Source organism: Mauremys reevesii, linkage group 9, assembly GCF_016161935.1.
Source record: "Mauremys reevesii isolate NIE-2019 linkage group 9, ASM1616193v1, whole genome shotgun sequence".
NCBI lineage: Eukaryota > Metazoa > Chordata > Testudines > Geoemydidae > Mauremys > Mauremys reevesii.
In genome coordinates this window covers 9,203,697-9,229,602 of record NC_052631.1, presented here as the reverse complement: position 1 = coordinate 9,229,602, position 25,906 = coordinate 9,203,697, and the positions used below count along the sequence as shown (strand labels likewise).

The window sequence follows — 25,906 nt, the reverse complement described above, 5'->3', positions numbered from 1 at the left end:
CCCTGTTCCAACCAGTAGGCCACCTTCCTATCTTGAGCATTAGGCAAGACCACCCACAGCCTGGTCCTTAACACGCCCCAACAATGAGATGGGTAGGGATTGTGAGATCTATTTTACTGATGGGAAAACTGAGGCACAGAGGTCAAATGATTTGCCCATGGTCACACACAAAGTCAGTGGCATAGAGAGAATGGAGCCCAGTGGTTCTCACTTAGTTCCCTGATCTAATCCTTGCACATCACTCCCTCGCACAAGAAAATATTTTTTTCTTTTAAACAAATCTTCCATTATCTCCCAGTAGCATCACTAATATCCTCAGAGCTACCGTTGTATTTCACATCTGTTGCCTGCCTTTCTGAACCAGTGATAATGCCCCAAAAGATTTTGTCAATTACAGCATGGCAATTATTCAAAGCATTTAGGATGTGTCAAATTTGTTGCAAACAGCCCATGAAAATAAACAGAACTGAAGGGATCTAAATCAAAGATCTGGACTTGAAAGGATAGAATTGCTTCCAGTCATCTACCTGGAAGGAGGGATATTTGATAACCAGGTGGCAGAGCAAAGGAAACGCTAAGGATAGATGAGTGAGTAACACAGCCTTTGTGGTACACCTAATTACCTTATATGCTAATTCATTCTTGGGAGCTGGTTATAGCTGGTAACTGTTTCCAAGCTGTTCTGTTGTGTTCTGCTGAAATAGGCTTGGTGGGGTGGGATTAGGTTTCACCAGCTGTTTTTACCCCCCTGAGGTTGACCTGCTGAACCCTTCTCCTTTTTGGAGATTTTTTTTTTTCTGGAATGGAGATTCCTCCAAGAGCCCCAAGCAAACTGACAACAGAGACTGTCTGCCCAGAGTAAAGGATGACGCAGAACTGCACTGGTGCAAGAACAAATCAGAGCACTAACTGAGTCTGTGTTACAATTACTTGCCTGCTCTCCCCACCTTGATCTTGGAGGAAGTAAGGGTTGCATTGGTAAAGGTATTTAGGTACCTAAAGATGGATAGAGGCACCTAGCGGGATTTTCAAAAGTACCTAACTTCATCTTTAGACACCTAAATTTCTGGCCCCAAGTTACTTTGCCCTCTTTCATGGAGCCGCCTACTTCCCCTTGTGCACCCAGCCAGCTACTGTGGCTGGAAAGTCAGGTGGGCAGAGCCAGGGCTCCTCCCTTCCCCCCTCCCACTTACTTGTATCAGTCAAGTAGCCTCTGCTTTCCCCACCGCAGAGTCACAATAGGAGCACATCCAATCAGAGGAATAAGGCAGGGCCTTACTGCCTTGTGCAGCCAGGAAAGGGCTGTGACAGTCTCTTACTTGAGGAAGGAGAGAATATTCCATGCAAGTGAAGAGGACATAACTATAGTAAGAGAGACAAATACAAACAAAACCACATGATTCCTCTTTCTCCCAGCCCCTCTGTGCAAGGGCACAGTTTGAAAAATATCAATCTGCCATATAAGATGAGTGTTGTCAATGGTCATCAGCAGGTCCGGATGCTTACATTGTCACATCATCTCAAGATATCGCCATCTTGATGGGCAGTTGCAATGGGGTGCTATTTATGGGTGACAAAAGTGACCTTGAGACTTGTGACCATACCAAACATGGTGGTTTACTTGCAAAATCTGGCGTGAGGGCAACCCTTAATTTATAGGATCTGGACCCTCTACCAGAATAGTGGTTATTGCTAAATGTACAATCTAACTGGAGAAAATGCATATAATAGAAAAATAAATTTTAAAAACTTCCCAATTTTGTACAAAAAGCCACGTTTTAAAGGTCTTATATGCATACAGATAAAGGAAAACAATAGTAACTGTACATTTGGTTATGATGGCCCTGGGTAGATTTCAGCAACATCAAACTGCATTCTGCTAGCTAATTATCATTGCTGTTAAACGTCTATCTTAGTGCAAAATACAGCTTAGGAGCTTTAGGGCTCAGACTAATCAAGAAGCAAGATTAACCACTGACGCAGGTCATCTTTTCCATAACTCAGTTGATACAAAGCTGATACTCATTGCTTTTTACTACATAGTAGTTTATATTGGAAAAAATAAAAGGATGCTATTCTCCAATCTGAAATATTGGAGTAATTACATTTTTATTACATGGGGATCAGTCACAAGTCTCACCGTATACCCATTCCAGTACAAAAAAAACTAGCTGTGTAGAGGACAGAGAATTAGATTAAATCCAATGATATATCTTCTAGGTTATACCTTTTATAAAAAGTGCTACATGGTTCCACCTTAAGTGCTCAACACATTTAAGTAACATTGAAAACTATATGTATTCATATTGCAGTAGCACGTACACCAGACAATTGTGCTAAGCAGTGTACAAATATATAACACATAGTCCCTGCCCCGAAGATCTTACACTCTAACAATTAGCCAAAAGGTGGCTCTAACAAACAGATGGGGAGCAGTGGCAGTGCAAGCTTCTCAATGCTGCCCTAACCAATGCGCCTCAACTGTGCAGTGGAGCCTCCCAGCCATGAGGTATCTTGATACTCTTCATTCACGCTTATATCTCTTTGATGAGAGTGCCAGTTGTAACAAGAACGTGGGACTGAATCTAGATCTGACGCTGCAAAACTTTGTTCAACTGAATATTCCCATGGAACGGAATGGGACTACTTACTGGCCTACAACCTCAGCTGGATTCATACCCTTAACCTGGAGATGAAAAGGTCTGGATCCCATTCCCAGTTCTCTGAGCTGTTGAGTCTTCCAGCCCTTCATTGTTATGAGACTGTGCTTCACACTAATAGATCACAGAAATGAAGAATGAACTTGCAATATATCAAGCATTTCTAAGTTCTTTGTCTTCTGCTTTTCTGATTCAAAAGACTATTACAATCTGCTTCAGAAGTTGTTGTTGCATCCATACTAGAGACCCAGTGATTCACACAAAAAGCAACTATACTATTTGTATAGGTTCTTCATATTATGAAAAATATTGTCTTACAAGCTCCCAAACTTTTTTTTATTCAGTTTTTTTGTATGTCATTAGTAATTGATCTTTATAAGCTGATTCTCCTCTCATTTCTACTGGTATAAATCCAGAGTAGCTCCATCAAAACCAACGGAGCAGATCCTCAGCTGGTGTAAATCAGCGGAGCTCTGTTTTTTGGTGTTTTGTCTTTTGTTTTGAGGTATGCTAGTTTACAATAGCTGAGGATCTGGCCCGACAGCATTATACCAGTGCAATACCATTGTGAGAGGAGAGTCAAGCCCTTGAATACAGTCAGCGGTGACACTCTTCCTCTTTTTTTTTTTTTAAAGCTATCCAATACTCTGAGGTTGCACATAGTTGCAAGGCCTGCTTAGCACAAGTATACTTGGCGAATATTGCAGGAGGGATATAAAAGGATGAAGACATCCTTAAGATTAGGGAGTAATTCACACTCTTCTTGAATTACTCAAACAGGTATTTTAATGCCTTCTTTGTCTAGTTTAAATAACATTAAGGTTGTGACCCTAACTGACAAAAGCAAGGAAGTTCAGAGTTTCCATTGTCCTTAACTTCCCCTGAGTTGGAAAGATGCCTCCATGACACAGCAGTATAATCTAAGGACACAGTAGCAACCTTAGGTCTCTATTTCTTTTTGCGTATGACTGTATAGATCTCTGGTGTTTGTATAAAATAATAGACTTGGTTTTGCTTGTGAATTATAACCCATAAACAGATGTTTGAAAGGGACTCTGATGCAGAGGGCCAGATTCTGATGTCAGTTTCATTACACAGTGAAACTACACTGGATTTATACAGACGTAACTGAGACTAGAATTGGGCCTGATACCACATTCCTTGTACACCAAAACCTCTCGTTGATTATTTTTGTGGGACTTTTGGGTGTGCAAGGAATACAGGATTAGGCCCCAAATCTAATTAACTTTCCAATTACTTGATCTAGAGTTATTTTTAGTTAATCCTGATCTACCCTGCATTGTCATTCTCTTTAGAGTGCTTTGATAAAGTAATTCAATCCGATGTGCAATTACACAGCATAATCCATAAAGCAGTAATGTGTGTAATAACACATGCACAGCCGATCAGATAGTTGACTGGCTAGCAACCATCTTCTTAAGCCATGGTTGCTAAACTTGCCATATGCAACTTTGGATAATGTTACATTGTGTTGCATGACTTGGGAATAAAAACAAACTAACAAACAAACTCCCCAATATGATAATAAATCTTAATGTTATATGCAGTGTTGTTATAGCAGTGTTAGTCCAAGGATACTAGAGAGACAGGTGGGTGAAGTAATATCTTTTACTGGACCAACAAAGAATAAAGAAGTTGGTCCAATAAAAGATATTACTTCACCCATCTTGTCTTTATTAGATTTATTGCTTCTAGCTACTTTGTGTATGTTGTTTGAAGTGCAGAAGAACGAGAAAGAACGGTGCATATTCAGAAATAGTACCGCAGCAAAGAGATCTGATCCCTGCCTGCCATATCTTCTTACTTTCCTGAAAAATTTTAAATGGCAAATGTCAGGCTGCAGAGCCAACACAGCTGTTGGAGCACCCTGGATTCTGTTGTACCTTCTGAATCATTCACTGAATTGCCAACAAAGGACTTTCAATAGAAGTTATGTGCCTAACCTGCTTAGGTGCTTCTGTAAACCCAACTAGGCATCTTTAAGTGTCTAAATACTTTTGTACAGCTGGATCTTGATCCTGCATCTGCTGAAGTCAGCGGTAAAGTGAAGAAATATTAGTAAGACAGAATACCATTCAACTTTCAGATCCCCAGACTGAGTTCCTATCTATATTAAACATACAAACACAAAAAAGAACATTATTAAGTTTGTGAAGTCAAGCCCTCAAAAGTTAGGAAATGGCAGAATTCAGGTTGCCTGTGTAACCTTCATTTGGTCCCTTGTGTATATGGATTATGATGTGATCTTTAAGTACATGATCACAGGACCCCGGCTTCATTCAGTGCACAGGAACAAAAAGGTCACCAGACATTTTTAACAAAGGAAAAACAATGTATTTTTCTTAGCTTTTTCTTGGAAACAGCTGAACAGTTTCGGTTGAAATTTTCCAAAAATTTCAGCATGAAGCAGACACCTGGCACATCTCAAACTGTTAAAATTTGGCAAAGTTATAAGCAACTGTAAACAGGGTCTTATAATGGGAAGTGTCGGGCAACCTTAAGTGATGGAGCTATCATCTCTGTCTTTAATAGGTGCTTATGAAGCCTGCCTCGAACTATATATAGTCTGAACACTGAGTTTACAGGTGTGGTGATTAGAATAAACAGCTTTTGCTTTGTAAAACGGGCTCATTTTTTTATCTAGAGATCATTGTAAGAAAATAAGGGTCAAAGGTACATAGGCTAAAATTTTAAAATTAAGCACACAGGTCCCAATTCAGCAAAGCACTTAATCACATGTTTAAAGTCAAAGTCAGTGGTATTTAACCATGTGCTGAAAGTCATTCACTTTACTGCATCAGGGCCTTGAATCCCTGTTTAGCTACCTAAATTAATAATAATTAAGACCAACCTCTTATATAAAACTTTTCATCAGTGGATCTCAAAGCGCTTTATAGAGGCGGTCAGTATCATATCCCTATTTTATAGATATGGAAATTGAAGCATAGAGTGGTGAGTAGCCTGAGATTCTACACATGCTTATGTTTACATCAACCCTAGATCCTAGTGATAGAACCCATTCTAGAAAACTAAGCTACAGTGATGTGAAGTGGCTGAAACATCAGTCACTGGGAGCTGCAATAAGCCAGCACAGGCCGAAAAAGGAGGCGAGCACTGGCTGAAAAGGAATTGTAGCCAAAGCACTGAGTGTCTGCTGATTCAGTGCTCTGACATATCTCTCATCATCAGTGCTCTTAAAAGAAAATGGTTGATTCTGTATCCTTTTAATTGACTCATTATTTTAACTGATTAGCCACTTTAAAAGCTGCCCACTTGCCCAGAGAGGTCTGAGCACTTTGATTTTATTTTTATTCGGAATGATTTGTCATCTTGTTGTTCACATAAATGACGAATGCTTTTAAAATCTTCAATTTATTTTTCTCAGCACTCAAATTACGCTGCAGATTCATGCAAATTCAGACAAACTTGAACATTTTTTTCTAAGCCAGTTATTAAACAGTAAATAAAATAAACTCCAGTCCACTCCCATTATAATACCAGTCTAATGAGCAAAGTGCTTTGAGTGATATAAATAAATGATGTAAGAGAGACTTTAATGGAGTTCAGTGCAGTAAGAAAGTGTTTCTCTCAGCCTCACAGCAGACTGAGTGTAACAGAACAGAGAGCCACGTAACTTTCTGGGCTTGATTCTGCTCTGCCATCCACAGATTTTACACTAGTATAACTCCATGGGCTTCAGTGGAATTACTCCTGATTTACACTGGAATGGGAGGAGAACCAGGCCCTGTGCTTTTTTGTTACAGGATGTTGTGATCCTTCAACACTGTGATGTTAAATTATTACATGTGTGTGCTGGTTTGTAAATGAAAGAATTATTGACATTAGAATTACCTCTATTCACAGGTGGCTGAGTTCTGGCAGGGGTTCACATAGGTGTAGGCCCAAAAGGGTTAAAAAGATGTAAGATGGAGGAAAACAGCCGTGCACTTAATAAACATTGTCCTGCTAACTTGGGTGTGGGGGTGAAACACAGCTGCATGTGAGGTTGCAGTGTAAGAACAAGGAAGGTGGCAAGATCAGAGTTTCTCAAGTAGGAAGAATCCGCGTAAAGTTCTGTGGTTGGGATATGACTAAACTACCCTGTCTTGAAATAGTAGCAAGTGTGTATTGGTACATGCACTCATCTGTTTCACAGACCTGGTAATTGGACTTTGGAGCCATATAGCAAGGGTAGGTATTTGGACATAGACAAATATTTGGCCTAACAAAGTGACTTTAGGTGCATTTATGACTGAAATCTTTGGGGGATTATCATTTATGATAGTTATTGAGGTAGCACTAAGAGACTGCAGAACTGATGTGCTAGACACTGTACAAACATGAAACAGACATGGAGCTAGTCTGGTGAAAGGAAATCCAGATGCACCTCCTTGGGCCAGACATGGCTACTGCATTCTGGGGCAGGGAGGGATTCCACCAGGAGAGAGCAGAGAATGTTGCCAAATACTCCAGAATAATAAGCTGGGAAAAACCAGATGGCTGAGGCAATACCTTTTATTGAACCAACTTCTGTTGGTGAAAGAGACAAGCCCTCTGGGACTCAAAAACTTCTCTCTTTCACCAACACAAGTTGGTCCAGTAAAAGATATTACCTCACCCATGTTGTGTGTCTCAGATCGTGGGACCACCGTGGCTACACCACCACTGCAAACAAGCTGGGGAAGACAGTCTTAAGTTCTGTGAGGATCTCCACTGGAGCCTGTTGCTAGAGGCTGCATTGAAGATGAGCTCCTCTAGCACGTTCCCGGGCTGTTCAACTTGTACTCCTTCCCCAGCCTATGCTGCCCACTTCTGGTGACACGACTGGCTGCCTGTAGCTAAACCAAGAGGTCATGGTCACTTTCCCCCACTGTAATCTGTCTTCCTGGTGAGCTTTTTGCTAGTGAGAGTCTGTATCTGGGTCTACACTGAACTTATCCCCTCATTCGCTTGTGTCATCAGTGCTACAGTTTTAGTATAATTATAAGCTCACTCCTGTAGAAGTGCCCTCATTTATCACCTTCACTGGGCCTCTGAGCCATGCACAGTTCCTGGAATAGCTCCATCCTTGTTATTATAAATGCTGTACAGAGTACAGCTGCTTTGTGGAGGTTTTTGAGGAACTATATACCCAAAAGCCTGTAAAACTGGGACTGGTAAATTGTGTTCAGACACCAGCAACAACGACTTGGCAGAATTATAGAATTCTCTTGTGAGCATAATGGCTGGAAATAACAAGTCAGGTTATATATTTGGGGCACTGCAATGTGAACGATCATGCCCCCAGTTCTGGACCATTCATGACACATTGAGGACAGAAATTCACCATTTGACTACGGGGTCTTCTGGCTCCCACAGCACAGAGAGCCAGGGGCCCAAGCAGGATGGGCAGCTCCCACCAGCTTCTGATCCACCAGCTCCTGGCAAGAGGCAACAGTTTTCAAACTGCACGCCCCAAAGTTTGAAAACGTCTGTGCTAAATGGAAGGCAGAAATCTGGGGGAGCACATAACCCCACATGCCCCCCACGCATCGTCTCTGTTCTAAATTAACTGTCCGAGTAGTTAATTTTGTTCCCCTCCAATGTGTGTTACTTTGCACTTAGTAAATCAAATTTCTTCTGCTGTTGTGTGGATCATTTACCTACCTGGGTTAGGTCTCTCTGAAGGAACAGACAAACAGGCCAAACTGCAGGACAACCAGTTGTCACTTGTGGTTGGAGCTGGTCAAAAAATGGAAAATATCTTTGAAAAACTTTGACAATTTTGAAGTCATTTTCATGCCACAGGTTTCAAAAAGAACCATCATCGTGTATTCAAAAAAATTTGTGAACTTTTTATCAACGTTTTTCAGTTTCAAAAAAAAAATGGGAAGGGGTCTTTTTCTTTTGCCGTCTTCTCCCCCCATTTTACCCTTTAACAAAAGGAAAAGAAGGAAATAAAGGATGAAAATGGGAAAAACCATAAACTAAAAGAATGTTGTTGTTTGTTTACCAGTTTAATAATAAAAAAATTCAATTTTTTTAAATGTTAATGAAGCCCATTTTGAAAAACTCTGACCAGCTCTACTTGTAGTACTGTAGTCTTTGCACTTTACCACTAAGCACAGTCTTGTTGAACTATTCAGTCTGCTGCTGATTATATATCCTTGCTGGATTTAATACCACCCCTACAGCAGGTGCAAAATCTGCAGAAGAACTTGAACAATTAGCACTAACATGATTCTTGGGGGAAATGGCAAGTGACTATATAATTTACTCAGTAGTGTATTTGTACTTCTAATTACTGCTCAAGCAAAATACACACAGCAAGTTGCATGACAGCACGGTGTAAAATGGGTGCATAAACTGAGCATAAATACATCAGTGGAAATACTTTGTAGGATGACAAATGAAGTGCAAAATGCTATTGTTTGTTTAACATGTGTTGCATTGTTAAGCATTCAGTAATCTGTGTTTCAAAATGTAGCCCGAGGTATCTGTCATCCTGTTGATAATTCAGTTGTGCCAACATTGGGAAGCTGAGAAAGTAACCATGATTGCAATTACCTGATTTTTTTTTTCTAATACGGCATTGTTTCTTTATACTAGTGTTAAAACCCAGAGCCATGTTGGACTGGCCCTTGAATAAGCATGGTGAGGGAGCACACGTGCAGCCTTCCCACACCTCTTGTATAGCCTTCACAAGTGCAGATCACAATAGTTGTCCCCACAAACCTCTTTCTTCCCCTTCCACTTCCCAAACACATTGCCCCAGAAGGGAAAGGGAGAAGTGAGGAGAAGACAGAACCATTGGCCCTGCCTCCTTCCACAGTAGTTTATGGAATGGAGCTAGCACACTAGAGAGAACAATCTGCATCATCCTCATTAAAAAGTATTCTCTACTTCTAGACACAGAATACTTCAGGAGCCAGAGTCTCTCCTGGTGCACTGTCAGGAGAGGTGAACATGTACACCACCCTCTATTTAGGGTTGTATGTAAATCACACAATCTAGTCCTGGGATCAGCAACCTTCAGCACGCGGCCCGCCAGGAAAGCCCCTGGCAGGCCTGGACGGGTTGTTTACCTGCCGCATCTGCAGGTTTGGCCAATCGCAGCTCCCACTGGCCATGATTCACTGTTCCAGCCAATGGGGGCTGCGGGAAGTGGAGCCAGCCGAGGGATGTGCTGGCCGCGGCTTCTCGCAGCCCCCATTGGCCTGGAATGGCGAACCGCGGCCAGTGGGAACCGTGATCGGCCGATCCTGCAGACACAGCAGGTAAACAAACTGGCCCGGCCCGCCTGGGTGCTTACCCTGGTGGGCCGCGTGCCAAAGGTTGCCAATCCCTGATCTAGTCTGTAACATATGCATCATGTGATCCGGTCATGACATGTGATGAAACTATGCTTTGATGGAAACTATCATATTACATTACCATTCTGAAGTATCGGTGATTACACCCAGAAAACAATTGTGGTGCCTTTACAGACTTTTCAATGACTTGATCATCTATTTATTTATTTATTGCCACACACTCTTCCTTTAAACACGGCTCCTTTTCAAGAAATACAACAAATTAGGAAATTAAAGCTGTGAGAATAATCCAAGGTCTGGAAAACCCGCTTTAACGTGAAAGATTTAGAAAGCTCAATCTATTTAGCTGATTAAAGAGAACGCTAAGAAGTGACTGGATCATGGTCTATAAGCAGGCTTAGAAGGATGAGATTTTTATCAGTAAACATCAATTTCACCATATACACACAAACCAATGAAAAAAAATTCCATCGATAACTGAAATTTAGGCAAAGTAAGAAAAATGCTGCTTGTGAACTTTGATTTTAAGGATATTTGCTTTGCATATTTTGACATTGAATGTTGACGGTTTGTCTTAATGATTATAAAGCTTTAACTTTTTTAATCTCAGCCTCTACTGTCATTAACTATTGTCTGGTGCCCTGCCCCCCATAATTTCCCATAACTGTGAAAATTTAAATTTATAAAAATTAAAAATGCTTAAACCCATCGTTTTTCAAAACTGTGAAAATGTAAGTTGATTAAAAATTGAAAAAATGCTTAAAAATTTATTTTTAATCCGTCAAAATTATAAAATAACAATTCAATTAGGCTTGGCATAGTTAAGTACCTGTATGGGGAGAAGACCTCTCTAGGTTAAAAAAAACAAGGGACTATAAGGCCAAATGACTGGAAGCTGAAGTTAGATAAGGTGCACATTTTAAACAGGGCAATTGGAACAACTTACCAAGGGATGGGGTAAATTCTCTATCACTTGAAGACTTTAAATCAAAATGTGTGTCTCTTAAATATGTTCTAGCTCAAACAGAGGATATGGGCTTGATATAGGTATTACTGAGTAAAATTCTTTGGCATGTGATATCATCTAATGTGACCTCCTGTATCATCATGACCTTGCAATCTATGAGTCCATAATATTATATATAGCTACTAAAACAACTGTTTGAAAAAATAACATATTAACTCAATAATACATCTTTAAAAGAATATTAAAAGGTGAACTGCAGAGCTAAAATAAAAGTAGAGTTAAGATGAGAAATAAGGGCCAAATTTCTTCACTCACCAGGCTGTTGAGAAGCTCAACACAAAATAAATTAAGAACTATCTTCCACTCCCCATTCTGTGAAAGTCTCTGGCACTTCCTGACTTGTTAGAGACACCTAAGCATGCCATCTTTCTATGGCATCTCTGACACTGCTTGGCCAGTGGGCCTAATGGTATCAGTGATGTCACAATACGGATTTAAAATTCAAGCAAAGACATAAACAAGCAGCAATATACGGTAAAAATAACTTGAGGCCAGATCATATCCCTCATAGAAATACTCATGTGAGGGGCAGGAAACCCCATGAGGTTCCCCAACAGTTTCCTTTGAATTCTTCTACTGGGGCCAAGGGGGATTTTGTCTTCTGCATAGAACAAACCCATGGTCCAGCCTGCTCACAAACCTTGTGGATCATCCACCTGGAAACCTGAGACCTTCACATATGCTCTGACCCCCTGCAGTTCTGTACCCACAACTTGGCACTGGAGCTATGCAGCCAAGAACTTCCCAGCTGGCATCTACCACTGGAAACCTCTCATTAAGGGGAGTTCCCAGAACAGACAGGGGTTCCTTCTGCCTGCATTATCTTTCTGCTGGAATTTGTGCTGAATGTCAGGTTGAAGGTGCATATCCCCCACTGGCCCTGATCTCAGCCTGCACACTCGTTCCCAGCCCCTCACCATCCACATCTCCCTGAACCCACCTAGAACTCGCCATGGGACCCAGCAAAAGAGGTCACAGACGCTGAGCCCCCCACATACCCCATCAGCACATGGTGGTTGCTCCCTCTCTCTGTATGATCTGGCCTTCATTAATATTGAAACAATTTTTAGAAGAACAACGAGGAGGACACCTTAAAGACTAACAGATTTATTTGGGCATAAGCTTTCATGGTAAAAAAAACCCACTTCTTCAGATGCATGGAGTGAAAATTACAGATAAAAGCATAAATATACTGGCACATGAAGAGAAGGGAGTTACCTAACAAGTGGAGAATCGGTTCTGACCAGGCCAATTCAGTCAGGGTGGATGTGGTCTACTCCCAATAATTGATGAGGAGGTGTCAATACCAAGAGAGGGAAAATTGCTTTTGTAGTGAGTCTCTATTCAAGTCCAAATTAATGGTGTTAAGTTTGCAAATGAATTGTAGCTCTGCAGTTTCTCTTTGAAGTCTGTTTCTGAAATTTTTTTGTTGAAGGATGGCTACTTTTAAATCTGTTATTGAATGTCCAGGGAGATTGAAGTGTTCTCTTACAGGGTTTGTTACAGGGATTCGTTAATGCATTAGTGTTTCTGTGGTGTGGTGTGTCGTTGCTGGTGAGTATTTGCTTCAGGTTGGGGGGCTGTCTGTAAGCGAGGACTGGCCTGCCTCCCAAGGTCTGTGAGAGTGAGAGATTGTTTTCCAGGATAGGTTGTAGATTGTTTATGATGTGCCAGAGAGGTTTTAGCTAGGGGCTGTACGTGATGGCCAGTGGTTCCTTGTTGGGCCTGTCCTGTAGTAGTGACTTCTAGGTACCTGTCTCGCTCTGTCAGTCTGTTTCCTCACTTCCCCGGGTGGGTACTGTAGTTTTAAGAATGCTTGATAAAGATCTTGTAGGTGTTTATTTCTGTCTGAGGGATTGGAGCAAATGCAGTAGTATCTAAAGGCTTGGCTGTAAACAATGGATCATGTCATGTGTCCTGGATGGAAGCTGGAGGCATGTAGGTAAATACAATGGTCAGTAGGTTTCCAGTATAGGGTGGTGTTTATGTGACCATCACTTATTTGCACTGTAGTGTCCAGGAAGTGGATCTCTTGTGTGGACTGGTCCAGACTGAGGTTTATGGTGGGGTGGAAATTGTTGAACTCTAGGTGGAATTCTTCAAGGGCCTCCTTTCCATGGGTCCAGATGATGAAGATGTCATCAATGTAGCACAAGTAGAGGAGGGGCGCTAGGGGATGAGAGCTGAGGAAGCATGGTTCTAAATCAGCCATAAAAATGTTGGCATACTGTGGGGCCATGCAGGTACTCCTAGCAGTGCCGCTGACTTAAAGGTATAAGTTGTCCCCAAATCTGAAATGGTTGTGGGTGAGGACAAAGTCACAAAGCTCAGCCACCAGATGTGCCATGGCGTCATGAGGGATACTGTTCCTGACAGCTTGTAGTCCATCCTCGTATGGAATATTGGTATAAAGAGCTTGTACATCCATGGTGGCCAGGATGGTGTTTTCAGGAAGATCACCAATGCACTGTAGTTTCCTCAGGAAGTCGGTGGTATCTCAAAGATAGCTAGGAGTGCTGGTTGTGTAGGGTCTGAGGAGAGAGTCCAAATAGCCAGATAATCCTGCTGTAAGAGTACCAATGCCTGAGATGATGGGGCATCCAGGATTTCCAGGTTTATGAATTTTGGGTAGCAGATAGAATATCCCTGGTCGGGGCTCTAGGGGTGTGTCTGTGTAGATTTGTTCCCATGCTATAGCAGGGAGTTTCTTGAGCAGATGATGTACTTTCTTTTGGTACTCCTCAGTGGTATCGGAGGATAGTGGCCTGTAGAATGTGGTGTTGGAGAGTTGCCCGGCAGCCTCCTGTTCATAATCTGACTACAGCACCTCCTTTGTCAGCCCCTTTAATTATAATGTCAGAATTGTTTCTGCGGCTTTGTGTTCTGTACAGATGAGGTTATGGAGCATGTGATGCTATTTGTTCACAATTTCAGCCTGTGCATGTCTGCAGAAGCACTCTATGAAGAAGTGCAGTCTGTCATTTTGATCATCATGAGGAGTCCATGCAGAATCTGTAATTTTCACTCCATGCATCTGAAGAAGTGGGGTTTTTTACCCATGAAAGCTTATGCCCAAATAAATCTGTTAGTCTTTAAGGTGCCACCGGACTCCTTGTTGTTTTTGTGGATACAGACTAACACGGCTACCCCTCTAATTTTTAGAAGCTAATCTAGTAACACAGGTCTGGTTATCTGTTTGTCGTCGTTGGGCTTTTAAATATGGTAAAGTTATTCTTAACCTGCCAGAAGAACATACAGTCTATCCGTGTACTAATTTGTAACATGTCCAAAGCTATGTATTCTTGCAGAAGCTTTCTCAAGTGTAGAATTACATGCCTGACATTTAATGATAGATCTACTAATACAGTACATGCAATAAGGAACTGCAGAATACATTAAAATCAATTACCTTCTTCTGAAAAATGGGATATGACATCTACCCACGTTATTTGTGGTTGGACTAATGCTGATATAACTTTAATTATGTGTGTTAGTGGTTATTTTATTTCTCTAATTTAGTTGCTAATTTTGATTGATTTTGGTTCTGTTGAAAGTCTAGGGACTTTTAAAGTATATAGAATGCTCTTCTTTTCTTTTTAGTTTGTGTTTTTTATTATAAGATTTAAACCTTAGTATCATGTCATAGTGTTTGGATGCAAACTGTCCCAAAGTTTGTGGGTGTTCAGAATCATGCTTTTTGATTTGGCCCTTTATATAGGAGCCAGATGCAAAATTTAGACCTGTATCTGAACTTATCCTGATACATCTGAAACAGCAGATGGTGTCTGGATTCAAGCCTATATCTAATAAAATCAATACAGTTAGGTAAATAAAAAATACATGCCTGAAACCTACTATAAGTTATGGAAGTCAAAGACCCTGATTCTGATCTCATTTACGCCAGTTTTGCATTTATGGAACTCCATTGACATTCATGGAGTTACTCCTGATTTACATTGGTATGAAAAGAATTGAACCAAATAACTTTATTAAAAAGTCCATCAAAAATCATATAAAACATGCATAATCTATTTCTCTCTCTATGGACTTCAGCCATGTTTACTTACTATTGCAAACCACTTCTATTTAATTTGTGTCTTTAGTACTCCCTTGGCATCTGTAAGTACCTCTGCTATCAATTCCAACTGATGCAGCTGTATCCATATCATGAAAAATTAATTAATCTGTTGCAGAATTATATCTTGATTGTTTCTGATTTAAGTAGCTCAACAAAGTATTCTAAAAGTAAAGATGTTAAAGTAAATCTGTTTTTTAAAGACATTGGCATGTGGCTAAAAACCAGAACAAGGAACTGTTCTGTATACGTTACAACAACAGGTTTTAATTACAATCTGGATGTCCACAGTTCTGGACTGAGATACCTGCATTTATTTAACCACTAGTAATAGAATCTCTAGATCACTTGTTCAAATCTGGACTCAGCTCATGATCAAAAGTGTTGCCATCTGAAGACAAGCAGCTTGTGGTATGTGAAATGAATTTTGGTGTGGTCCTCGGTGGACTGGTGTCCATATTTGATCACTACAATTAGCAATGATTGACATATTTTTCTACACCGTCTTAAAAGAGAGCAAGAATGGAATGGGTATGAAGAGCTGGACTACCCTCATTAGCCCTAGAGGTATAGTCCTTCCAGCTCAGAGTTAGTCCTATAGTGCCACAGTATAAGCAAGTCTCAACTTCCGCTGCCTATAATGTGCTTTACTTGCTTTGTGGTTATAGAAGGCTTCACTCCCCAGTGCTGCCAACCCAGCACCATTCATCTACTCTACAGTTTACTCAAGAATATTCCCATGATGGAAGAAACCAGCAGAACTGTTTCCCAGGTGTAGGACATCACCTTAAAGGGCACTGGCAATTCAAATAATTCTGACAATTTGACATCTCGACTGGAACATGATGCTGTGAATTAATCTACCTTGACAATCTGTTGGTGAATATTTAAATAGGTTGGTAGTCAACACTAGAACTGTGGAACATAATATACATTGACAGCAGGAGACAGCAGGTAAACCTAATAGCCAAATTAAAGTGTAAATTGCATTCTTATTATCTTAATCTCAGTATAAAAATTCATTCCTCACATGAAATGAAATAATAATAACAATAAATGCTTTCCCCATATATAGTGCTTTTCAGCCAACAACTTTCAACAGGAAAAGAAGGAGCACATCTATTTGTTAATCTGCAGATTAAAGCCTGGATTCATTACTCAGGCAAACCACGCATTCACTTAAACAGCAGTTTTGCTTGAATAAGGATTTTGTGATATGGTCCTGAACCTTCAACCCTTATTCACATGAATAGTCCCAGACAACTAGTCAATACTCAGTTATTCACATGAATAAAGGTTTCAGGACCGTACCCATAGTTTGTAGGTATTATTACAGAACTGTGTTGTAATTTCAAATAGTAAAAAAAATCAGGTAGCAGGACACAAGATATCAACCTCTAGTTTACTTATTATAATCCAGCTCGTGCCAGTAATGTCTAAAAGTTTTTGGCATAAAATGGCTGTTATGTGAACGTGCTAAAGTTTCCAATTTATAGGTGTCTATATCACAAAAGTGATAGTCACAATTATATCTTGTACCTTTATTGGTCTCTGCAGAGAAGCTAATAGCTGAATGGGAGTAGACACTAAACAACCTATTCACCAATAGGGATGGTCCCTAATAAAGCAAGTTGAAAATAGTGCATTTTATTCTGACAAAAAATGGGGAGGGGGAGTTTCTAATGAAAATTTTTGTTTTATTTGAAAATTGTTGGAGTTTCAATAGAAAAAACAAAATCTCCATGCCATTTTTTTGAAACCTGACCCCAAATTTTTGTTTCTTCTGTAAGTTTCCATGGAAAAGATTTACTAATTTCTCATCAGCTCCAGGCTCTACAAAATCTAATAGTGTTCTACCAAAGTGCCCTATGAGGGAGCCTGCACTGTCATTCTCTGTGCTAGGCTTCTGTTCTGGGAAAGAGAAGACTCTGAACTCCAGGGCACTCAATCTGATACTAAATCTGCTAAAATTAATAAAGAAAATAAAGTTAGAAAAAGAAGGAAAGATTGTAAATATTATTAACTTAGTTCATATCTCAGCTACTGTATGTGAAATCTAAACTCATATACAAACTAGGTCATCCCAGGTATCTTTCTGGCAATATTCAAAAAGACTAACTCAACTGGCACCACACAAATGAAGCGGAAAGTACATCATTAAAAATGTACAAGACAGAGACTGCATTTTGACTATATCAGTTTCAGGTTTTTCATATGGCACCTGTCCAAAATCCAAGCAAAGGGTAACAGAGCTCATCAACAATTACATCATCTATATTATTCGTTGAGATTGGTGCATTCCTTTCCCAAACTAAAATCCCATGTACCTCAGAAAGCATTGAGCTTACTTTTGAAGGTTACTTATTCCAGTATATTGATAACTCTGTGGTTTTTAAGAACATAAACAAAGTACAAGAAAACAGAAAAGCCTTAAGAACCATGAAACTAACAAGGTGTATGAATCACACTGCTCTCCTTCTGTCAGCTGCTGTTTCCCTTTCAATATCATTAGGGCCTTCGTTTTCAGTTTTTATTTTATTTAATTTTCCCTGGAAATTTATCATTGTTTATTACCACAACAACAAAAACTGGTGAAAATCAGTGCAATAAAGTATTCATAATTTTTCTGGGTAAATATCCGGGTTTGTTTTGGTGGACGGAAAGACTAGGGGGAAAAGCATTCAGTAGATTAGTGCTTTGAAATACATTCATCAATGTGGTTTGCTGCAGAACTAAAACAGAACTCAAAACTCAATGCCATCTCTGAGTTTAAGAAAACAATACATCTCTAATCCCCACGTAAAACTTTCCATTTGAATAAACAGTTTACTGTTGTAGACTTAGAGCTATTAGCCTATAAATATTTACATTTAATAATTGGGCCACACCATTTGAAGCGCATACACTCAACGTCATCCTTTTTCTCCTGTTTTTGTTTTTTAAAACTTTCCAAAACTTCCTTGTGTTCTGAAACTTCTTCTGATACAGATTTTCGTTTTCTTCCCATTTTAGTGTGTCAAATCTTTAAACTGTTATCTGCTAACCAGGGCCGCCCAGAGGGAGGGGAGCAAGTGGGGCAATTTGCCCCAAGCCCCGGGCCCCGCAGGGACCCCGACGAGAATATAGTATTCTATAGTATTGCAACTTTTTTTAATGGAAGGGGCCCCCAAAATTGCTTTGCCCCAGGCCCCCTGAATCCTCTGGGCAGCCCTGCTGCTAACAGCTTGAAATGTGTCCATGGTGGATGTGAGATTCATCAGTATGTTCAGATGCACATGCACTTCAGAGCTTATATGTGTGCCTGTTTGTTTATTGTGTACATCTTCTAGACTAATACATAGCCTTCCTTCAACAGGCAGCTTGCATATAGACACAGACTAATGTATGATCATAATACATATATCTCATGCAATGTATTGCATTTTCCTAATAAAACAAGTTTTTTATACCTATATTTGAATGATACAAATGTAGGGTGAAAATCAGAAAAAAACTGAATAATACTTTTTGTGAAACCTGGGAAAATTTCAGTAAAAATCATTTTAAACTGAAAATAAAGGGGTTTAAATATCTTTCAGCTGAAAATTGTAAATATAGGCCTCAATTGCATATCTGTATTTATGTCAGCACTGAAGCACATGCTTACATCTACCTCTTTTTTAGGACAGCAGTCCTGCTGAAGTCAGTGGAACATAAGCATATGTTTAAGTGCTATCCTTTGAATAGGTATGTTTCCCTGAACTGGTGCCTTCGTTTTTAAGTTCTTTGTGGCATGAAACTTGTCTCTACTGGGTGCTAGGTGTTTTACAAACTGAGTATAGAATCCAAAACCAAAATACTCGAGAACTATTTATTCAGAAGGTTTCATTATTAAATACAATTGCTTAATTGACTTATGTCTTCATAATCCCTTGATATATGCAATTGTGTCACTGTTTAATCCCTCAGCCTTTATTTTGTGGCTCTGCTTGTTCAATTAGCATAGGACAAGATAATACTATATATCATGCTTCAAGGGGCTATTTATGCAAGGTGACATAGCTACTAGAGATGGGTGAATACCACAAAAAAAGTCCATAAATATTTTTTAAAAATAAATTTGTGTTGACTGTGTTTGGTCCCTTTTGTGTTCCCTTTCCAACATATTCTAGCAAACAAGCTGATGGGCAGAAAACAGCAAAGTTTTAAACAAGTGCTGGAGAATATTCACAGGACTCATACGTTTGATAATTCGTAAACGTGAGTATTCACAGCAGAAAACTGTCTGTAGGAGTTATGTTTATGCAGCTAGGGAACAGAAGAACCATGTGTCTAAAGTAACCAATACAGCTCATATTCTGATTACTTGCAGTAAACTGCTTGGCCAAAATTTACAGCCCAAGAATTATTCACCAGTGGCCCAACACCAACTCCCATTGAGGCTAATAAGAATCATCCCACTGCTCTCAATGGGAAGTGAACAAACCTCACAAGTATTTTGGCAAATAAGCTCAAATAACTACCATATGCAAAAATCATATGCTGTTTGTGCACAATCTGCAAACAGAAAGAAGATAAATTAATTGAATAAATTATTTAGTGTGAGCCATTTATTCAACTCTGCTCATTAGTTCCTATCTTATGCTCCTTCAAACCCTTTGCTAATCAGTCATCGTAAAATACTTCATTTTATTGTTAAAAAAAGAGACTTCCTCACACAAATATGATCCAAAGGTAGAAAAGTTGCTATAAGAAAGTAAAACTACTTCTTATATATATTTTTGAGTAATAGGAGACATCTACAAAGCAGGTAAATTCCAAAACACTCAGTGGTGATACCTGGAAAGTTATTCACTAGTCTCTTGTCAATTTGGAATTCAGCATGTAGTGACTAATCCTGCACAGTGCTGAGCCCCTCCTGGCCATTGCTCAGTAAATCAGTAAAATCAACTCCCACTGTGCCAGTGGGACAAATCTTAAGGTCCTTACTTAATCAAACTCCTGTTGATACCAATGGGAGTTTGAAGTCAACTGGAATTTGACTGAATCAAAACTGTGTAAGGACCTCTGGGTTTCTGCCTATGGGCATTTCAGCTGCTGGGGCTTAACATCTCATTGGATCAGTTCCTAATATAGCAATAGCTTCAGTAGAATACCATTGCCCTGTTTAAGCTGCCAGTACACTAGGGAAGCAGGACAGAAAGCTCCTCCCGATTGAAAACAGGATCACTCATTTAAGTAAGCCCAGTATCAGTTGAACACTCATGCTTTCAGGCAAAGGTGATCAGTTAGGATAAGAAAATAAAAATATCCAGGGAAATCAAATATGGGAGAGCTGTAGCTTTAGAACGGCAGCAGGACTAGATGGAGAAAGTGAGACGGCAGAAAAGGGATTAGGATTAGGATTGCTTATGTATTTACATAATGTTTGGCCTAAATTTGATTACAGTACTCAATAAAATCAGTATTCGCCATGTACAGCAAAAGAAATTAATCTGCATCAGGATCATGCCACGCAGTTGCATAACTAATTCAGCAGCAATTGTAAAATGTTTTAATTAGGTAATGTTTGTGCTGCACTTGGAAGATATAAAGCATTGCATACAAGCTACATAATAGCAGTAATGTTTGTTTTGTATTTCTGCAATGGCAATAAATATAATTTTTCATACAGCACCATTCCTGTAAAGATCCCACTCTGCATTAAAGTTTAATTAAACCTTACATGTCTGCATGGGCAATACAGTATTAAACTCAGTTTATCGATGGGTACACCAAGGCACACATACCTGAAGGCCCAGAACAGTGGCCTCTAATTTTGGGAATTCAATTTTAGATACCAAGGGTTTGACTTTAATAGGTGTTGTGCACCTGGCATTCCTGTTGACTTCACTTGACACTATTAATGTTCAGCATCTCTTAAAAACAGATTCTATGGCTCTAAAGTTTGGCATCCCAAATTAGAGACAATTAAAAAAAATCTGGGCTAATGACTTTTCCAAGCCACTTGGATAATCAAGAATAGGAATAGGATCAAGAGTACCCTGCTTATTAGATAATACAGCCTCTCTCGGAAACTGACCCTTTATATACAGAAACACTTGAGCTAAAAGTCACCCATTAATTATGGTCATCTGTGCTAAAGGCCAGTAAGATCACATTCCCCACAATTACACTAATTATGCTGACACCAAGAATATGAGCCAGAAAAATAGCCCATTTACTGGGTGTTATTAAAAGGTTTCAGTAGCTCAGAAACCTATTATACATAAAGAAAGGTGGCATGTGGTGTCTGTGGAAGGGTGCAGAATGTCTGATAGTTGTCTGTACACAGGCAACTTCAGAAGAGACTTTGTACGCATGTGCAACAGCATCTCTGAGAAAACATGGTGACACAAAATGTACTGATGGGGGAGACTTCTATGACCTCCAACTGAACCTAGTAGTGGGAGGTAAAAAATGTCATGTTCAAATGTCTGGAGTACACATTGCTAAATTGCTTACAAATTAAAACTAGATCTCTTACATCTTTTCACACTGCTTAATCTGAAACCTGTCTTCATAGCAAACTCTCTGGCAAAGACCTTTTGACAGTGGCTGCTCTGTGTCCGTTTTAGTGGAGGCACTGAAATTTGGCTTTTTATCTTATCTTTTCCTTCATTGCTCTGCTCTGGCTGGCCAGTTATTCGGTTAAGTCGTGATGCTCTGGAGCCTCCTCCTGGACTGCACATGGTGCATACACACATCATGTGTGCCGGTTCTGAGAAGCTGGTACAGGGCAACAGCCACTGTATACCAATTAAATCTTTTGCACCCTCTAAAAAGGGAACAAAATATGACATGAGCTTCCCTCTCCCCACGGCTTGTCTTCCTTTCTTTCTTCCTCTTCTACAACTCTCGCCTTTTTTCTCCTGTCACAGTATCAGAGGGGTAGCCGTGTTCATCCAAAGAGAAACTGCTGAGCTTCAGTTCATTTGCAAATTTGACACCATCAACTCAGGATTAAACAAAGACTGTCAATGGCTTGCCAACTACAAAAGCAGTTTCTCCTCCCTTGGTGTTCACACCTCAACTGCTAGAAGAGGGCCTCATCCTCCCTGATTGAACTAACCTCCTTATCTCTAGACTGATTCTTGCCTGCATATTTATACTTGCCTCTGGAAATTTCCACCACATGCATCTGACGAAGTGGGTATTCACCCACAAAAACTTATGCTCCAATACTTCTGTTATTCTATAAGGTGCCACAGGACTCTTCGTCGTTTTCTCCTGTCACAGATATTTTTCACCTGCTCTCATCTAACCCGTCCATTGTCCCAGTTATCTCATCCTATCTCCTGATCTACCTTGTGCCCACTCTCATCCCCTCCCTTGCTCTTCTCCTTGACCTCTCATTCTCCTCTGACTCTTTCCAGTCACAATACAAGCACGCTTATGTTTTTCTGATCTTAAAAAACCCACTGTGACCCAGGGACCCGTTGGTGCCAACTGGCATAAGGGGTTGCATAGGGTTTTACAGGGATCTGCATAATAGTTCATCAAAGGCTGGCATATGAGAGAGCCAGAAGCCCACTGCTGGTCATAATCTTTGCAAAATATACTTCCAGACAATATTTAAGGAATTATATATCTATACTAAAAATTATGTTTTTACAGTCTTAGAGTTAAGGCAGGTCACCAGGAGATGACATACCTCCTGCCTAAGAGGCACATTTCCAAGGTAACTGTCTGGCCATTTGTGTATTTTATACCTCACATAGTTTGCCTGTTTGCATACTGAGCCAGGCACGAAATTGAGAGATTGTGAAACCTACAAGTGAGGAAATCTACAGGAAGAAACAAACAGCAGTGTCGTGTTTTTGAATAAAGACAAGAAATCAATCTGGTATATCTCAGAGTGCAAAGAAACAGACTGAATCCTTTTGCTAAGGAGGCAAACTGATGGTGTGTATGTCTCAGAAAGAAGGATCACAGCCTGTCTGGCTGTAAAGCACTGCAGGGATTGTGGGTGAGCAATACTTTCAGACATGAGTATCTTGTTAATTAAGTCTGGACTCTAGAATGTGTTGTGATTTTTATTGTATATGTAATCATTTGTTTCCTATACTTCCACTTGCTACAACTTGAATCTCTATGCTTTGTTAAATAAACTTCTACTTGATTTCGTTATAAACAAATGTATGTGCTGTGAATTAAGCAGAGTGATGATTTGGGGGTAAAACTGGTAAGCTGGGGTGTACTGCTTTGGAAACAGCAGATCAGTAAATACTGCAAGTGTCCAGTGAACCAGAGCTTGCATGCTCCAGGGAGATGCTCAGATGGCTCAAGGGTTGGAGTGTGTCTATTGCTAATCTGTAGAGTGACAGCGGGACCTACGAGGCCTAAAGGAGAGTGCTTGTGTTGCCCTTGGTCATTGAAGTTGGGGAGCTGACTTCTGGCAGGCACAGACAAAGCTTCCTCACACTAAGGGCAGATGGTAACAAGGTGCCTCACAACCTTGGGTACCCCTGGAAAGCATCACACCCACTCTTGACCTCACTTGCCTCTCCCACTACTGCCCCATCTCCCTTTCATCTCTAAATTCATTGCACATTGATTACAATCACTGTCTGAAGTCCCTCTCCTCCAATTCCATCCATCATCCTCTCCAATCCAGCTTCTGCCTCTTGCACTCAACTGAAACTGCTCTCACCAAAGTCTCTTTTCCTACCTAAAGCTCAGAACCAGTACTCCATCCTCATCCTTCTTGACCTGTCAGCTACCTTTGACATTGTTAACCATGCTCTTCTTCTTGAAATCTTGTCCTCCCTTGATTTCCATGACTCTGTGTCCTGGTTCTTCTCCTATCTCTCTAATTGCTCTTTTAGCATGTCCTTAGGAGGATCCTCCTCGTCCACACTCCAACTTTCTGTGGGGTTGCTCAGGGCTCAGTTCTTGGTCCTTCCCTGTTCTCCATCTACACCTTGTCTTTGAGTAATGTCTTCCACAAACCAAATTAAATTACCATCTCTATGCTGATGACTCACAGACTTATCTCCTTCTATCTGAACAACTTTCAGCCTGCCTTTCTGACATCTTCTTGTGACTGCCTCGTCAACAGCTCAAAATCAACATAGCTAGAACAGAGATCCTAATCTTCCCCTCCTCGCTACCTCCCTGCTTGATTGCTGTGGACACCACCATCATGCCAGAAACGTAGGGCCATGACCTGCACATCAAATTTTCAACTTGGATCTATTTCTAGGTCCTCACATCCAAGCTAGGTCTAAGTCTTGCCAATTCTTTCTGCATAACATGTCTAAGATACAGCCTTTCTTATCCATCCACACAGCTAAAACTCTGCTCCAAGCTCTCATCAACTCACATCTAGATTACTGCAACATCCTTCTGTGACAGGTTGTACCCCCTTTTCAGGGTGCCACCTGATGTGCTGCGGTCCCACTGAGCCCGCCCGTTCCACCAGCCTGGGCTCCCTCACCCTGTTCTGCTGGACCAGGCCCTCAAGCCTTCTCCAGGACACACACACTGGTAGGGACACACACAGCTGCAAATGGACACAGAGACACTGAGATCAGCTCTGTGTGGGAAGAATCAGCTCAGGGATTGCTCAGCACTCAAGTGCACACCTTCTTTGGGATGGCACTTCGGCGGCAGGTCCCAGGGCAGAAGGATCCCTGCCGCCGAATTGCCGCCAAAAACCCGGAACTTCGGCGGCAGGTCCCAGGGCAGAAGGACCCTCCACCGCAGGTCTTCGGAGCACTTGCCATCGAAGACCCAGAGCGGAAGAAGCTCCGGGGGCCCAGGCCCCGCGAGAGTTTTCCGGGGCCCCCAGGGCAAGTGAAGGACCCCGCTCCAGGGCCCCCGAAAAACTCTTGTGGGGGCTCCTGTGGGGCCCGGGGCAAATTGCCCCACTTCCATTCCCCCCCCCCCCTCCCGGCGGCCCTGCAGTTCTGCCATGAGCTCTGTACAGATGAACTCCTGCACCCATGCCTGAAGGGAACAACTTCCAGGATTAGGGCCTTAGTGATTCCCACTGACAGTCTGAGGCCCACAGCATTTTAAATTTAATAAATTTTTATTGAACTGTCAAAGATCTGTGACTCTCCATTTGTTTGCTAGTAATAAATTAATCTCTTCCGTTTGCCTTGGTATTAAATCATATTGACAGATAAAAGTGTGTGTGTGTGTGTGTATATATTGTGTGGGGATAGCAGTTGAACCTTTACACTGTAAAACAGATTTTGAAATCTAAAAAGCAGTCGTAGGGGGTGGGGTAAAGCAAAGGATCCAGCTTCCAAGAGCAGACATAGCAAAAAGAAATGAAAAGATAGAACTCTATTGCATTTATATAATCTTGTAAATGTCACTATTTAAAATGTATATTACTTTTGTTCATCAGATCTTATTTCTTGCAAGCAGCAAAAAAGCAACAACAAACTAGACAGAATATTTTCTTTTTTAAAAGCTCTATTCATTTTCTAGGAGTCTCTTTGTACTTTTTCCTGAAGATTGATGCTCCAGGCAACAATCTGCATGTGTATTTAGATTCAGGGCCTTGTGACTGGAAATCAGCCGCTGATTATCTATAAAATTGATGCTCCAGCCAGGTAATTGAATGCCTGCAGAATAACAATGCATTAAAGTAACCCTGTATCTCTGACACAGACTTTTTGACTATACTGTGACACTGAAAGACTAGGGGCCAGCGCATTCCAAGGACCCTAGGCCTCACTGAACACTGACAAATACATAGGTGAGGGCAGACTGGTTTCCTGCTATGTGTTAGCATTAAAATAGATGTTAAGTTGATAAGACTGTGTTTAGACTTGATGAAATGATTCCAGGATGGTGT

The 25,906-nt window shown here is 40.7% G+C and overlaps 1 long non-coding RNA gene across 4 annotated transcripts; it reads right to left on the bottom strand.

Moving 5' to 3' along the window:
- Positions 1-724: 724 nt before the first annotated feature.
- Positions 725-11,380, bottom strand: LOC120371413. Of its 4 annotated transcripts, none has more exons than XR_005584331.1 (6): positions 11,256-11,380; positions 8,328-8,402; positions 4,625-4,788; positions 2,652-2,774; positions 1,194-1,362; positions 725-876 (listed from the first exon to the last, which is right to left on the bottom strand). It is a non-coding gene; the product is annotated as an uncharacterized LOC120371413 (long non-coding RNA). The 4 variants fall into 4 exon arrangements; XR_005584329.1 differs by having other exon boundaries at positions 4,625-4,708; XR_005584330.1 differs by having other exon boundaries at positions 4,625-4,705.
- Positions 11,381-25,906: the final 14,526 nt, after the last annotated feature.